We start from the raw sequence: 18,119 nt of genomic DNA, 5'->3' as shown, positions 1-18,119 counted from the left end.
AAATAAAGGAGAAAAACAAAACTAAAAAACGAATGTATATACAGACCGGTACACCGGGATACAAATGACGACCGGGACACAGGGAATATAAATGACGACCGGGACACAGGGACACAACTACAACGGGGACACCGGGGGAAACAGGGGGATATAAATGACGACCGGGACACCGGGACAGGGAATGGTCGATTAGCAATCACCATCAACAAAGCTCAAGGGCAATCATTAGAATCATGAGGTATAGATCTGAATACAGATTGTTTTCCCATGGACCATTATATGTTGCATGTTCAAGAGTCGGTAAACCTGACAATCTATTTATATGCAAAGACAATGGGACAGCAAAGAATGTTGTATATTCGCGAGTTTTACGTAGTTAAAACCATATATATATATATATATATATATATATATATATATATATATATATATATATATATATATATATATATATATATATATATATATATATATATCTATCTATATTCACAGGTGGGACATAGGTACACAACTACAATGGCGCGTAACTATTATGGCGCGTAACGACTTACGCGCGCGGGGGGGCTTGGGGGGTGGGGGCGCGAAGCGCCCCCACCAACTAGGTGTTGGGGTGGCGCGAAGCGCCACCCCAACAGCTAGTATATATATATATATATATATATATATATATATATATATATATATATATATATATATATATATATATATATATATATATATATATATATATATCTATATTCACAGGTGGGACATAGGGACACAACTACAATGGCGCGTTACTAATATGGCGCGTAACGACTTACGCGCGCGGGGGGGCTTGGGGGGGGCGCGAAGCGCCCCCACCAACTAGGTGTTGGGGTGGCGCGAAGCGCCACCCCAACAGCTAGTATATATATAAAATGAATGTTTGTGTAAATTTTCCGCTGGACTCTGTTCGTTTTTTTTCTTAGATCCATCTAAGAAAAGTATGATCTCTTTATATTCTTCTAAGCAACACGGGGACGAGGTGACTGAGCCAATTGGGAAGGTAAAATTTTTGAAGCATTTGATTATGCGGATGATTTTAGCGTCCTGTATACAAATAAAGGAACAATGAATGAATTTTTGGAGGTTTTACGTCGTATAGACTAGGAATTAATGTGTAGCTTCAATTACCTGGGTGGTAATATTTATGAATGTTGTGGCTGCATGAATAAAAGATAGAATGGCCTAGGCACAGGCTGTTTTTCGTTTATTGAGTAGACTGATGTCCACTCCGTATTGAAGATCATTTGGAGGCGTAAATTGGACGTGATGATTTGCTTATTATTGATTCATGGCCTCTTCGTGAAAGTTCTTATATATTGCCGTCAAAAGTTAGTTCATACATGTCGCTGTGTCTTTGCTCACGGAGTTACCACCTTACTACAGGGTATTTAGATGTTCTGCAGTTAACTGAGAAACATTCTTCAAAATTTGATATTATGTGTTATTTGTAAAACTTTTGAGTGTCGACCAATCTCTCTCGGCTTATTATTTTCTCTGATATAATTTTGAGCTGAGGAATCGATCAGCTAAGAACCGGGGAGATCTGGGATTTTGATGAAGAAGAATATGAGGTATAGGTGAGGGATGATATGGATGTATGGATTGAAGGTAAGTTTGAAAGTTTTTGTTCAGAATTAAAAACTGAAAGAAATGTTATTTTAGTTAGTATGGTCTATAAGCCGCCAATGACACTGGATTCGGTCGTGATTTAAAATAAGAGATCTGATTTACGAGGTCGAATTGGGGAAACGACTATTTTTAATTTATTCTGGTCTGGTCCCTGATACGCCTGCCAAATTTCATCGTCCTAACTTATCTGGAAGTGCCTAAACTAGCAAAACCGGGACCGACAGACAGACAGACCGATAGAATTTACGATCGCTATATATCACTTGGTAAATATCAAGTGCCATAAAAATCAAATACAATTTTCGCCAAAAATTGCATCTTCAAATACAAGATTAGATATTTGACATATTTATACATATTATATATATGTTACAGGCTTCGATGAGTTGATGAGGTTGGTTTTGTCCACAAGAATGAATTTTTTTTTTGTATGGGGGATTTTAAATTTAATCTTATAGAACTTTCAGGTGATAATTAGGATTTTTTAAATGTATGGTTTCGAGTGATCTTTACCCTTTAACTTGTGTACCTACCCGCATTTCTGGTCATTCTCCTACCCTAATTGATAACGTTTTCTTGGGACATAGTTATTTGAGTCCAATCTGTTCTGATGCAATCATATATCCAGGCTTGGATCATCTCCCAGTAATAGCTCATGTGATGTGTCTCAGAAATGGACGTATCCAATCAAAGAAAATACTGAAACGTGAACTAAAAACACAGAATTTGAATAACTTTGCCATGGAGGAGTTGCATTAAGTGGTACTCTGTCCTTGATATTTCGGGTGATTCTTCTAAAGCTTATGACCAGTTCATGTCAATTTTTCAATCGATTCATGAGAAAACATGTCCCTTGCGACTTGTAAAGCAAAAGAAGGACGATCCCCATCTTTCATTACCATCCATTAAACGCTTTAGCTGTCGCCTTTGAAAAACTCAAAATAGGATATCCCAGGGATGATTTTCCAAACAGATGAGGTCCTTAAATCCCAAAATTATAAAAAAAATTCCTTAAATGAGCAGGAATTAACGATTAAACGATCAACTCCTAATCTCCTTTCTTTCTAATCTCTTTCTTTCTTAAGATCTCCTTCTAAATTTATATCATAGACAGCGCAATAGCACTGCCTAAGTAAAGACCGATGTTGGCACAATGTATTTTACTCTTTCTCTTTTTTTACTAGGGTACTTCGCATAGAAGGATTTGTCGTAGAAATTTCGAAAGAGGCTCAATCGATTGAAAATAGAAAGCTCTACTGCCCTTTTTAATAGTCGAAAATGATTGGAGGGCAGCCTGTTCCTCCCCCCACACCCATCATTTCCAAAAACATATCCAATCCACATTTTCAAGACCAGAACATAGTTTGCACTTTTCCGAAAAAAAAAAGAAGCAAATGACCGTGGATTGTCAGTTTAATATACATTTACTGGTATTGATTCCTTAACGTTTCAAAAAAATTTTATTTATTAAAGTAAAAAGAGTGAAAATATTTGAAATGTATTTCACTTTCAGTAAAGTGCAAATTATCTTCTGGTCTTGAGACGGCATGGGGGTGTGGTTTTTGCTTGTTTTGAGTTTGACTCGCTTATTTATTGTAATATCTGTTCATTTTGGTTTTCATTCATTTATTGATGCTTTCTATTGTAGTTATATGATTTGACGTTTATTTGACTTTATCTATGCTCATTTTGTTTTAATGGAGCTTTTTAGTTTACTTCGAAAAAAAATTGGAAAAAGCTATTGAATTTATTAGCAGAAGAGATATTGAAAAACGAATAAAAAAAGGAACCGAGTAACATTACTATCTAAAGCTTGGTAAAATAAAAGCTCCTAGAAATACCTTCGAAATTTTAAAAAGGTGCTCGTGGCTCCCGTCTGCTCCTTTTGTGCTGGTAAGTATATTTGTATAAGACTTTTATACTAAACAGAAGAAATATTTCCACAATAAGAAAAGAGATACTACCCCGCAGCAACCGTCCAAAAATATATAAATCGTAAACAGATCAACAGTGCTCCTTATGTATGCATCATTTATCTATTTTTACTTTTATTCTTTTCGCCAAGGCACTTATTATAGAAGGAGTTTTTTTGGAACTTTGGAAGTAGATTATTCGATTGAAAATTCGAAAGTTCTAATACCCTTTTTAAGAGTAAAAGGTGATTGAAAGGTAGCAGCCAGCCCCCTCCTACGTCCAATATTTCCCCAACCACATACAAATATAATTTTGAGTGATCGAATCTGTTCCACACATTTGGAAGGCCTAGAAACTCTGTCTTTGGGAATTCCAGTACACCTCCACAGCCCTCATTACATGGGCTTTAAGTTATTCAATTTGCTTATTGTTAATATAGTGTTCGCTCTTGGGAAAGAGGGCATGTTTGTCCTTTAGTGTTCAAAAAGACCAAAGACATTCGGGGAAAGTATTCTGAAAATGTTGAAGGAAGTGTTGAGCTAAATCAAAACACGTTAATGTGTATACAGGTTGTTTAAAAGGCGTAGCTTCATACTCCAAGCCATTTCTAATATATTACTCATACAGACTTTTGACAACTTTCATGCATACAGTATATTTTGATTCAGTTCAACTCCCCACACCACAATAATTCCTGAAATTTTCACCTTCATACCTTGGCCTTAGTTGTAGCAGTAATGACAGTAATTGTCGTAGGAGTTTTGCTACTAGTAGTCATAGTACTAACAGTAGCAGCTATAGTACAAAAACCATTAGCAATGTATTGCCTTTTGGTTTGTTGAACATACCTATCATCAAGCCCTTGAATTTTCAATTGAATACTGTAAGCCGTTGCTGTGGTATTGCGGAAAAGCTAATTAGATAATTTGTATGCTCATAGTGTTTTTTGATTAAAATTGACTACTCCCTCAAAATTTCGGCTTAATGCTCCTAGCCTTAGTATTCGTTGCAATGGAAGTAGTAGTTGGAGTACCATTAGTAATAGCAGCTGTAGAATTAGTTGTAGCAGTATGTATTGTTTTCGTTCAACCTATCCTTCAACATTTCCTCAACTTTTCACCTTGATATCCTCAGCCGTAGCAAAAGTCGCTACAAAAGCAGTAGTTCTAGTAGCAGTAATATTAGCGGTAGTAGTAGTAATAGCAGTAGGAGCATGAGTAATGGTAGTAGTGGCATACAAATATTACCTTTTCGTTTAATTGATTATCCCCCTCATTATTCTTTGAAAGTTCCAAATTAATGTACTTAGTCATTCCTCCTTCGAGAAAAGCGGGAAAAGAAACGAGCGAATGAATCTCCTGAACGAAAAAACATCACTCAGCAGACCAAAGAAAGCAGCAAAGACTGTATGTAGAGAATATATTGCCATAGGCCATACCAAAGCTGTTGAATTTAATAGCTTCTTTGGTCCATAAGGTTTTAAAGGCAAAGCAGCACTTTTCATCCTTAATAGTTTTAAGGTCAGCCAAAAATTACCAGCTGCGCTACCCACGTAGTTTCTGCAAACCATAAGTGTATGGTGTTGATGAACTGAGTGTTCCTATAGATTTTGAAAAGGAAAAAATCCATCTAATACATCGAGGATCTATTATTATAATAGATCCTAGATGTAGATATCCTGTAGATCCTAGGTGTATATATAGATCCTATATATATTTGCTACTGAAGAAAAAGAATGGAAAGCAATAAGACAACTTTGACTGAATTAAGTTATTTGTACAGTGGTATATCTACAAAAAAGAAGCTATTTTCCTAGTTTCAAGGTTTTATACATTCAACTGTACAGTGACCATTTTGTTCCCAAACTTTGAGAACATTCCCATAGAGTTATCGGAATGTATAAAACTATGAAATTGGGAAAATAGCTTCTTTTTTATTGATATACATTTGTAAAGTGGTCATTTTGTTCTCAAAATTTGAGAACATTCCGATAGAGTTATCGGAATGTATAAAACTATGAAACTACGAAAATAGCTTCTTTTGTATAGATATACAACTGTAAAGTGGTCATTTTGTTCTCAAAATTTGAGAACATTCTGATAGAGTAATTGGAATGTATAAAAATATGAAACTAGGAAAATAGCTTCTTTTTTATAGATATACAACTGTACAGTGACCATTTTGTTCCAAAAATTTGGAAACATTTCGATAGAGTACAGAATGTATAAAAGTGTGAAACTAGGAAATTAACTTTTTTTTTGTATGTGCAACTCTACAGTGACCATTTGGTTCTCATAATTTGAAAACATTCCAATAGTGTTATCAGAATGTATAAAACTATGAAACTAGGAAAATAGCTTCTTCTTTATAGATATGCAACTCTATCAGTGACGATTTTGTTCTCAAAATTTGAAAACATTCCGATAGAGTTATTAGAATATATAAAACTAGGAAACTAGAAAAATAGCTTCTTTTTATTGATATACAACTGTACAGTGACCATTTTGTTATCAAAATTTGAGAACATTCCGATAGAGTTATCAGAATCTACCAAAATGTTAAACTAGGAAACTAGCTTCATTTTATAGATATGCAACTCTACAGTGATCATTTTGTTCTCAAAATTTGAAAACATTTCGATAGAGTTATGAAAATCTACAAAACTGTTAAACTAGGAAACTTGCTTCTTTTTAATAGATATACAACTATACAGTGACCATTTTGCTCTAAAAATTTGAAAACATTTCGATAGAGCTATCAGAATGTATAAAACTGAAAAAATAGGGAAATAGCTTCTTTTTTGTAGATATACAACTGTACAGTGACCATTTTGCTCTCAAAATTTGAGAACATACCGATGGAGTTATCAGAATCTACAAAACTAGGAAACTAGGAAACTTGCTTCATTTTGTAGATATACAACTATACAGTGACCATTTTGTTCTCAAAATTTGAAAACATTCCGATAGAGCTATCAGAATGTATGAAACAAAAAAAAATAGGGAAATAGCTTCTTTTTTGTAGATATACAACTGTACAGTGACCATTTTGTTTTCAAATTTGAGAACATACCGATAGAGTTATCAGAATCTACAAAACTGTTAAACTAGGAAACTAGCTTCATTTTATAGATATGCAACTGTACAGTGATCATTTTGTTCTCAAAATTTGAAAACATTTCGATAGAGTTATCGGAATGAAAAAAACTATGAAACTTGAAAAATAGCTTCTTTTTTATAGGTATACAACTGTGCAGTGACCATTTTGTTATCAAAATTTGAAAACATTTCGAAAGAGTTATCGGAATGTATAAAACTATGAAACTAGGAACATAGCTTCTTTTTGTAGATATACAACTGTACAGTGACCATTTTGTTCTAAAAATTTGAAAACATTTCGATGGAGTTATCAGAATGTATAAAACTATGAAACTAGCAAAATAGCTTCTTTTTTATACATATACAACTCTACAGTGACCATTTTGTTCTCAAAATTTGAGAACATTCTGAGAGTGTTATCGAAATGTATAAAACTATGAAACTAGGAAATTAGCTTCTTTTTTATAGGTACACAACCGTATAGTAGTCTTTTTGTATTCAAAATTTGAAAACATTCCACTAGAGTTATCAGAATGTATAAAACCTTGAAACTAGGAAAATAGCTTCTTTTTTCTATAGATATACAACTGTAAAGTGGTCATTTTGTTCTCAAAATTTGAGAACATTCAAATAGAGTGTCAGAATGTATAAAACTATGTAACTAGAAAAATTGCTTCTTTTTCTTATAGACATACAAGTGACATACAATGACCATTTTGTTCTAAAAATTCCAAAACTTTTCGATAGAGTTATCAGAATGTATAAAATACAACTGCACAGCGACCATTTTGTTCTCAAAGTTTGAGAACATTCCGATAGGATTATCGGGAAGTATAAAACTATGAAACTAGGAAAATAGCTTCTTTTTTGTATAAAACTATGAAACTAGAAAAACAGCTTCTTTTATATAGATATACAACTGTAAAGTGGTCATTTTGTTCTCAAAATTTGAGAACATTCCGATAGAGTTATCGAAATGTATAAAACTATGAAACTAGGGAAATAGCTTCTTTTTTATAGATACACAACTGTAAAGTGGTCATTTTGTTCTCAAAAAAATGTATAAAATTATGAAACTAGAAAAATAGCTTCTTTTTTATAAATATACAACTATACAGTTACCATTTTGTTCTTAAAGTTTGAGAACATTCCGATAAAGTTATCGGAAAGTATAAAACTATGAAACTAGGAAAATAGCTTCTTTTTATAGATATACAAGTGTAAAGTGGTCATTTTGTTCACAAAATTTGAGAACATTCCGGTAAAGTTATCGGAATGTTTAAAACTATGAAACTAGAAAAATGGCTTCTTTTTTATAGATATGCAACTCTACAGTGACTATTTTGTTCTCAAAATTTGAAAACATTTCGATAGAGTTATCGGAATGTAAAAAACTATAAAACTAAAAGAATAGCTTCTTTTTTATAGATCTAAAACTGTGCAGTGACCATTTTGTTATAAAAATTTGAGAACATTCCGATAGAGTTATCGGAATGTATAAAACTATGAAAGTAGGAAAATATCTTCTTTTTCGTAAATGTACAACTGTACAGTGACCATTTTGTTCTCAAAATTTGACAACATTCTGATAGAGTTATCGGAATGTATAAAACTATGAAACTAGGAAAATAGCTTCTTTTATATAGATATACAACTGTAAACTGGTCATTTTGTTCTTAAAATTTGAGAACATTCCGATAGAGTTATCAGAATGTATAAAACAATGAAACTAGGAAAATAGCTTCTTTTTTATAGATATACAAGTGTACAGTGGTCATTTTGTTCTCAAAATTTGAGAACATTCCGATAGATTTAACGAAATGTATAAAACTATAAAAGTAGGAAAATAGCTTCTTTTTTATAGATCTACAACCGTACAATGACCATTTTGTTATCAGAATTTGAGAGCATTCCGATAGAGTTATCGGAATGTATAAAACTATTAAAGTAGGAAAATATCTTCTTTTTTTATAGATATACAACTGAAAAGTGGTCATTTTTTTCTAAAAATTTGAGAACATTCCGATAGAGTTACCGGAATGCATAAAACTATGAAACTAGAAAAATAGCTTCTTTTTTGTAGATATACAGCTATACAGTGAATATTTTGTTCTCAAAATTTGAAAACATTCCGATAGAGTTTTCAGAATGTATAAAACTATGAAACTAGGAAAATAGCTTCTTTTTTGTAGATATACAGCTATACAGTGAATATTTTGTTCTCAAAATTTGAAAACATTCCGATAGAGTTTTCAGAATGTATGAAACTATGAAACTAGGAAACTTGCTTCTTTTTATAGATATGCAACTGCACACTGACTATTTTGTTCTCAAAATTTGAGAAAATTCAAATTGAGTTATCGGAATGTATAAAACTATGAAACTGTAAAGTGGTCATTTTGTTCTCAAAATTTGAGAACATTCCGATAGAGTTATCGAAATGTATAAAACTATAAAACTAGGAAAATAGCTTCTTTTTTGTAGATGTACAACTGTACAGTGACCATTTTGGTCTCAAAATTTGAGATCATACCGTTAGAGTTATCAGTATCTATAAAACTATGAAACTAGGAAACTTGCTTCTTTTTATAGATATGCAACTGCACAGTGACTATTTTGTTCTCAAAATTTGAGAAAATTCAAATTGAGTTATCGGAATGTATAAAACTATGAAACTGTAAAGTGGTCATTTTGTTCTCAAAATTTGAGAACATTCCGATAGAGTTATCGAAATGTATAAAACTATGAAACTAGGAAAATAGCTTCTTTTTTATAGATATTCAACTGTAAAGTGGTCATTTTGTTCTCAAAATTCGAGAACATTCCGATAGAGTTATCGGAATGTATAAAACTAGGAAACTAGGAAAATAGCTTCTTTTTATAGATATACAACTATAAAGTGGTCATTTTGTTCTAAAAATTTGAGAACATTCCGATAGAGTTATCAGAATGCATAAAACTATGAAACTAGGAAAATAGCTACTTTTTCATAGATATGCAACTCTACAGTGACCATTTTGTTTTCGAAATTTGAAAACATTCCGATAGAGTTATCAGAATGTATAAAACCTCGAAATTAGGAAAATAGCTTCTTTTTATAGATATACAACTATACAGTGACCATTTCGCTATCAAAATTTGAGAACGTTCCGATAGAGTTATCGGAATGTATAAAACAATGAAACAAGGAAACTAGCTTCTTTTCTAGATATGCAACTGTACAGTGACCATTTTGCTCTCAAAATTTGAGAGTTCTCAAAATTATACATTCTGATAACTCTAACGGTATGTTCTCAAATTTTGAGAACAAAATGGTCATTGTACAGTTGTATATCTACAAAAAAGAAGCTCTTTTCCTAGTTTCATAGTTTTATACATTCTAGTAACTCTATCGTAATGTTTTCAAATTTTGAGAACAAATGGTCACTGTAGAGTTGCATATCTAGAAAAGAAGCTAGTTTCCTAGTTTCATACTTTTATAGATTCTCATAACTATCGGTATGTTCTCAAAGTTTTAGAACAAAATGACCACTTTACCGTTGAATATCTATAAAAACAAGCTATTTTCCTAGTTTTATACATTCCGATAACTCTATCAGAATGTTCTTAAAATTTTAGAACAAAATGGTCACTGTACAGTTGTATATCTACAAAAAAAAGCTATTTTCCTAGTTTTATAGTTTGATATAAATCTATATATGTCTAGCTATGAATCTATATAAAAGAAGCTATTTGAAAAGCTATTTTAAAATGACCACTGTACAGCTGTATTTATACAAAAAAAAAAAAAAAAAAAAAAAGATAAAAAAGATAAAAAACAATAGCTTCTTTTTTATTGATCTGCGACTCTACAATGACCATTTTGTTCTAAAAATGTGAAAACAATTTGATAGAGTTATCAGAATGTATAAAACTATAAAACTAGGAAAATACCTTCTTTTTTTAGATATACAACTCTACAGTGACCATTTGGTTCTAAAAATTTGAGAACATACCAATTGAGTAATCAGAATCTATAAAACTATGAAACTAGGAAACTAGCATTTTTTTTATAGATATGCAAATGTACAGTGAATATTTTGTTCTTAAAATTTGAGAACATTCCGATAGAGTTATCGGAATGTATAAAACTATGAAACTAGGAAAAGATTCCTTGTAGATATACAACTGTAAAGTGGTCATTTTGTTCTCAAAATTTGAAAAGATTCCAATAGAGTTGTCAGAATGTATAAAACTTTGAAACTATGAAAATAGCTTCTTTTTATAGATATACAACTGTAAAGAGGTCATTTTGTTCTAAAAATTTGAGAACACTCCGATAGAGTTATCGGAATGTATAAAACTACAAAACTAGGAAAATAGCCTCTTTTTAATAGATATACAACTGTACAGTGACCATTTTTTTCTAAAATTTTGAGAACATTCCAATAGAGTCATCGGAATGTGTAAAACTATGAAACTAGAAAAATAGCTTCTTTTTTATAGATATGCAACTCCACAGTGACCATTTTGTTCTCAAAATTTGAAAACATTTCGATAGAGTTATCGGAATGTAAAAAACTATGAAACTAGAAAAATAGCTTCTTTTTTATAGATATACAACTGTACAGTGACCATTTTGTTCTCAAAATTTGAGAAAATACCGATAGAGTTATCGGAATGTATAAAACTGTGAAACTAGGAAAATAGCTTCTTTTTACAGATATACAAACGTAAAGTGGTTATTTTGTTCTAAAAATTTGAGAACATTCCGATAGAGTTATCAGAATGTATAAAACTATGAAACTAGAAAAATATCTTCTTTTTTATAGATATACAACTGTACATTGACCATTTTGCTATCAAAATTTGAAAACATTCCGATAGAGTGATCAGAATGTATAAAACCTTGAAACTAGGAAAATAACTTCTTTTTTGTAGATATATAACTGTACATTGACCATTTTGCTATCAAAATTTGAAAACATTCCGATAGAGATATCGGAATGTATAAAACTATGAAACTAGGAAAATAGCTTCTTTCTTTATAGATATACAACTCTACAGTGGTCCTTTTTTTTCTCAAAATTTGAGAACATTCCGATTGAGTTAATGAAATGTATAAAACTATGAAACTAGGAAAATAGCTTCTTTTTTATAGATATACAACTTTAAAGTGGCCATTTTGTTCTCAAAATTTTAGAACATTCCAATAGAGTTATCGGAATGTAAAAAACTACGAAACTAGAAAATTAGCTTCTTTTTTATAGATATACATCTGTACATTGACCATTTTGCTATCAAAATTTGAAAACATTCCGATAGAGATATCGGAATGTATAAAACTATGAAACTAGGAAAAATACCTTTTTTTTAGATATACAACTATACAGTGACCATTTTGCTCTAAAAATTTAAAAACATTCCGATAGAGTTATCGGAATGTATAAAACTACGAAACTAGGAAAATCGCTTCTTTTTTGTAGACATACAACTATAACAGTGACCATTTTGTACTAAAATTTGAAAACATTTCGATAGAGTTATCAGAATGTATAAAACTATGAAACTAGAAAAATAGCTTCTTTTTTATAGATATGAAACTGTACAGTGACCATTTTGTTCTAAAAATTTGAAAACATTTGATAGAGTTATCAAATGTTTGAAACTAGTTTCATAGTTCTCAAAATATGAGAACATTCCGATAAAGTTATCGGAATGTATAAAACTATGAAACTAGGAAAAGGTCCTCTTTTTTTTATAGATATGCAACTCTCTAGATATGCTAACTGTAAAGTGATCATTTTGCTATCAAAATTTGAAAACATCCCGATAGAGTAATCGGAACGTAAAAAACTATTAAACTAGAAAGTTAGCTTCTTTTTTTTTATAGATATACAACTATACAGTGACCATTTTGTTATAAAAATTTGAAAACATTTTGGTAGTTATCGGAATGTATAATACTATGAAACTAGGAAATATAGCTTTTTTTTATTAGATATACAACTGTACAGTGACCATTTTGTTCCAAAAATTTGGAAACATTTCGATAGAGTTATTGGAATGTATAAAAGTGTGAAACTAGAAAATTAGCTTTTTTTATATCTATGCAACTCTACAGTGACCATTTGGTTCTCATAATTTGAAAACATTCCAATAGAGATATCAGAATGTATAAAACTATGAAACTAGGAAAATAGCTTCTTCTTCATAGATGTGCAACTCTACAGTGACGATTTTGTTCTCAAAATTTGAAAACATTCCGATAGTTATCAGAATGTATAAAACTAGGAAACTAGATAAATAGCTTCTTTTTTATTGATATACATCTGTACAGTGACCATTTTGCTATCAAAATTTGAGAACATTCCGATAGAGTTATCGGAATGTATAAAACTACAAAAATTGGGAAATAGCTTCTTTTTTGTAGATAATCAACTGTACAGTGATCATTTTGTTCTCAAAATTTGAAAACCTTTCGATCGAGTTATTGGAATGAAAAAACTATCAAACTAGTAAAATAGCTTCTTTTTTATAGGTATACAACTGTACGGTGACCATTTGTTATCAAAATTTGAAAACATTTCGATAGAGTTATCGGAATGTATAAAACTATGAATCTAGGAAAATAGCTTCTTTTTGTAGATATACAACTATACAGTGACCATTTTGTTATAAAAATTTGAAAACATTTCGGTAGACTTATTAGAATGTATAAAACTATGAAACTAGGAAAATAGCTTCTTTTTTATAGATATACAACTCTACAGTAACCATTTTGTTCTAAAAATTTGAAAACATTTCGATAGAGTTATCAGAATGTACAAAACTAGGAAACGAGAAAAATAGCTTATTTTTTATAGATATGAAACTGTACAGTGACCATTTTGTTCTAAAAATTTGAAAACATTTGATAGAGTTATCAAATGTTTGAAACTAGTTTCATAGTTCTCAAAATATGAGAACATTCCGATAAAGTTATCGGAATGTATAAAACTATGAAACTAGGAAAAGGTCCTCTTTTTTTTATAGATATGCAACTCTACAGTGACTATTTTGTTCTCAAAATTTGACAACCTTCCGATAGAGTTATTAGAATGTATAAAACTATGAAACTACGAAAATAGCTTCTTTTTTGTAGATATACAAATGTGCAGTGACCATTTTTTTCTCAAATTTAAGAACATACCGTTAGAGTTATCAGAATGTATAAAACCTTGAAACTAGGAAAATAGCTTCTTTTTCGTTGATATAACACTAGCTATGTATCGGAATGGATTCGGAATGTTATCGGAATGTTATCTAAAGTTATCGGAATGTATAAAACTACGAAACTAGAAAAATAGCTTCTTTTTTATAGACATGCAACTCTAAAAAGACCTTTTTGTTCTCAAAATTTGAAAATATTTCGATAGAATTATCTGAATGTTAAAAACTATGAAACTAGAAAAATAGCTTCTTTTTAATAGATATACAACTATAAAGTGGTCATTTTGTTCTCAAAATTCTAGAACATTCCGATAGAAAAATGTGAAAACATTTCGATAGAGTTATCAGAATGTATGAAACTATGAAACTAGGAAAATTGCTTCTTTTTTTTTATAGTTATACAACTTTATAGTGATCATTTCGTTCTAAAAATTTGAGAACATACCGTTAGTTATCGGAATGTAAAAAACTATGAAACTAGGAGAATAGCTTCTTTTGTATCGATATGCAACTTTACAGTGACCATTTTGTTTTTCAAAATATGAAAACATTCCGATAGAGTTATCAGAATGTATAAAACTATGAAACTAGGAAAATAGCTTCTTTTTTTAGATATACAACTGTACAGTGACCATTTTGTTCTAAAAATTTGAAAATATTTTGATAGAGTTATCAGAATGTATAAAACTATGATACTAGAAAAATGGCTTCTTTTTTTATAGATATACAGCTGTAAAGTGATCATTTTGCTATCAAAATTTGAGAACATTCCGATAGAGTTATCGGAATGTAAAAAACTATTAAAGTCCTCGCCTGTTTCTCCTTTTTTTTTCGTGCGCTGAGTGTAGCCAATGGGGTCCCAAAACTTATTTCCAAGTGATACCTCAAAATTAACAGAACCTTTTATTATGAGCATACAAGCTTTACTCAATTTTTATTTTTACTGACTCCAGGCTGCCACTATATGCTCATTGCGAGTCGGACTATATGTTTTTTGCTAAATGAATTTTTTTATAGGATTGATTCAAATCCGGCTACACATGCCTTTGTTATGTCACTGGAATTAGATACGGCTTTAGCACTTGCCGGTACTTTGGATTTTTATCCAAAGAAGGACGCACTCAATGGATCTGATGGTAAGTTTGGCAAGTAGGCTATCATAAATGGGTTGTTCTCAGTTGTTCTTTGAAACAGTTGTTAAGGATTAAAATTTTCTAGAAGTTTATTTTTTGGAATTAACTTGACTCGTAACACAATCCATTTACTGCTTAAAAGTAATTTTTAAGTATTTTAATTAAAGAAAAGCCCAAATTAAATAATTTCAATGAATAAACTTTGCCACTACTTTATAAACTTTTATTATAAACTACTAAATAAATTTTGTACTACTTGACTTCTATATCTCTATAATTTCTTTGAATCCTTTTTGTAACAACTATGTTGCTATTGCCATCTAGAAACTATAATATCAATTATGTTCAAAAATATTTCTGTTGCTTTTGCTTCTCGAATGTGTGAGGGCCAGTCCAGCAGGATCATGAAAAGATCTTCGCCCCATTAACGTGGAAACACCTTGGCGGTGAAAATTCAAAAGGTATTAAATTAACGATATAAATTGTATGGGAGAGTGGAAACTTTTTGTTGGATATATTTTGGATTTTTCGATCGTTGTAAAATATTATTGGACTATTTATTTTCATGCCTTCAATTTATGGCAAATAGATTTTGACATAATTAGCTCCCAAATCTAACAAATTTCTACCAACAAGAGGAATAGACAAAGCGTATTATTAAAACAAAAAATAACTCTTATAAATCTTCATAATCAAGCGAGATTATGAAAACGGGCCGGACTCCAGCATGTTTGTTTAGGTTCTTGGACTATAATGGTTCTTTCATATTACATCGTAAAACCTTTCACATCAACATAGTTTTGCAATTTATGTTATGTTACGAAGCAAATTTTATCCCTAACACAGGCAGGACTAAGAAGGTTAGAGCTCCAAATAGAATTTCACATTATATAAGCTTATGTGACTTTATAACATTATAGTTCAACATTATAGTAAAAAAATTAAATTTCTCAATAGTATATTTCGAAAACAAGTTGACAATTTTCTTAGAACCCTTTCCTTCATAATATGATCTTCAATCTCTATTACATGTCCGCCTTTTTTATTTTTCGAATATATAATGATTGTGATGATTTCGGATGATAATTATGATATTTTTTGAATTTTTACATCAGCTGACACTGAAAGGACTATGAATTATTTCTGACGAAATGTCAAAGTGAAGGGACACACTTCAATTATGAAAGGTTATGCTTGACATAACGCAACTTAATCACTTATCGTAAAAAAAAATATACATGTAGCATGAAAGTGGCTTCAAACTCAGTTGCAGACAATGCATCGTACAACATCTTTGAATTACCGCAGTTATGTGCGTAAAAGTAGCCGAATACTACAAACATACTAACTCTTAAACATGCTTAAGAGAGATATGTATGATATGATTTCATTTAACTGTAAACATTTGATGTTCACGGTTAAAACAACAAAATATTCATTATTAAAAAAAAAAATTCAATTCTAAGCACAGAAAAATCTTGAATAGGAAAAGCAAAAATGTAACGTATTTTTAAATGAGTATTTGAAAAAAATAAATGAAGAACAGACAAATTTCTTATTAGTATTAACGTTTTTTGGAATTCACATAGAAATCAAATTCAAGAGGTCTAATAAAAAAAAATATTTTATGAGTATGAGAAATTATGTAAATCGGTCAAGGTTAGTTTTCGCAGTTTCAAAGCTAAAAAGCTTCAAAGAAAAAAATATGTAAAATTTTCGGAATGAAAAATGGCAGTTTTTCTACGTTTTTTTTTCAGAAAATGCAGAAAAGCGCTAGAGAATACTGTCGATGCCCGAAGTACTTTTAATTGGAACAATGTAAGTACTAACTGATAATGGAAGTTGGGCTATAGAATAGTTTTTTCACATTTAACATGGACTAAAAACTGTAGTGGTGCTGTAAAAACTGTACAGGTGGAAACACTGGCTGGTAAAACGAGTTTCTATGTCATTCTAGAATCAATTAAAACATGTTTATTTAAAGCTCTTGCAATAGCATTCAAAATATTGTAATGGCTTTGGGCCATGCCCCTTCTTAACTCCCTTCGAATTTTCGATTCGAAACGTCATTTACAACGTATTTTTCGTATATCTTCTATTTTGTGAGATTTAACAAAATTAATCATCCCTATCCAAAAATATGAGGTTCTTCTTGAAGATACTAATTGCGTATACGCCTGAGTACGTATGAAATTCCGGTACTGATCTAAATGGCCTTGAAGATGTTTTGTTAATAAAGGGGTCACCATACTTTAACATAGCTATATAACTATATAAAATGTTACAATTTAAGAGAAAATCATCGACGAATAGGATGGAGAAAGGTAACGAGAAAGGATCTGAAGTATATTGAACTTCATGGAAAACCTTCAAAACTGAAGTTTTGAACACGTTGGAATGAAGGAGCGGATTGCACAGCTTGTTGCACAGCTTGGGCCTGTTGTTGCAATTGGTCGACAGTAGTAGTAGTAGTAGTAGAAGTCGGGCAAGAATAATGCGCAATTTTAATAGAGTAGTTGATTATACCTTGTATCATCAAGCTGTTAATTCTATAGTGGACCACACTATAAAGAAAATAAGAGAAATTTTCTGCTGTTGCAAACATCTCAATTTAGTTATTTTCAAATAGCATTGGACAGTCATTTATTTCAATTAGCATTATTGTCTAAAAAGTTCAGCCACCACCTTTTGTTTATGTAGTATTGAGAAGGAAAAGTACTTGCCATCGGATTTTACTTCTGCGGAAAATGTATTGCCTTAAAAGAAGGCTAGGACATACTTGCTAATTTTGGGCATGATCTTGACGGAAACTTCCTCATAATATCCTCCAAAATACTACCAATCTCCGCCCTTGTAAAACATGTCAAAAACTTGCCAAAATCTTAAGTATCTAGAAGCCAGCAAATGTGTTCAAGTATAATATATATATATATATATATATATATATATATATATATATATATATATATATATATATATATATATATATATATATATATATATATATATATATATATATATATATATATATATATATATATATATATATATATATATATATATATATATATATATATATATATATATATATATATATATATATATATATATATATATATATATATAT

This window comes from Artemia franciscana, chromosome 19 (genome assembly GCF_032884065.1).
Source record: "Artemia franciscana chromosome 19, ASM3288406v1, whole genome shotgun sequence".
Lineage (NCBI taxonomy): Eukaryota > Metazoa > Arthropoda > Branchiopoda > Anostraca > Artemiidae > Artemia > Artemia franciscana.
The sequence above is the reverse complement of the archived record's forward strand: the minus strand, read 5'-3'. Positions refer to the sequence as shown.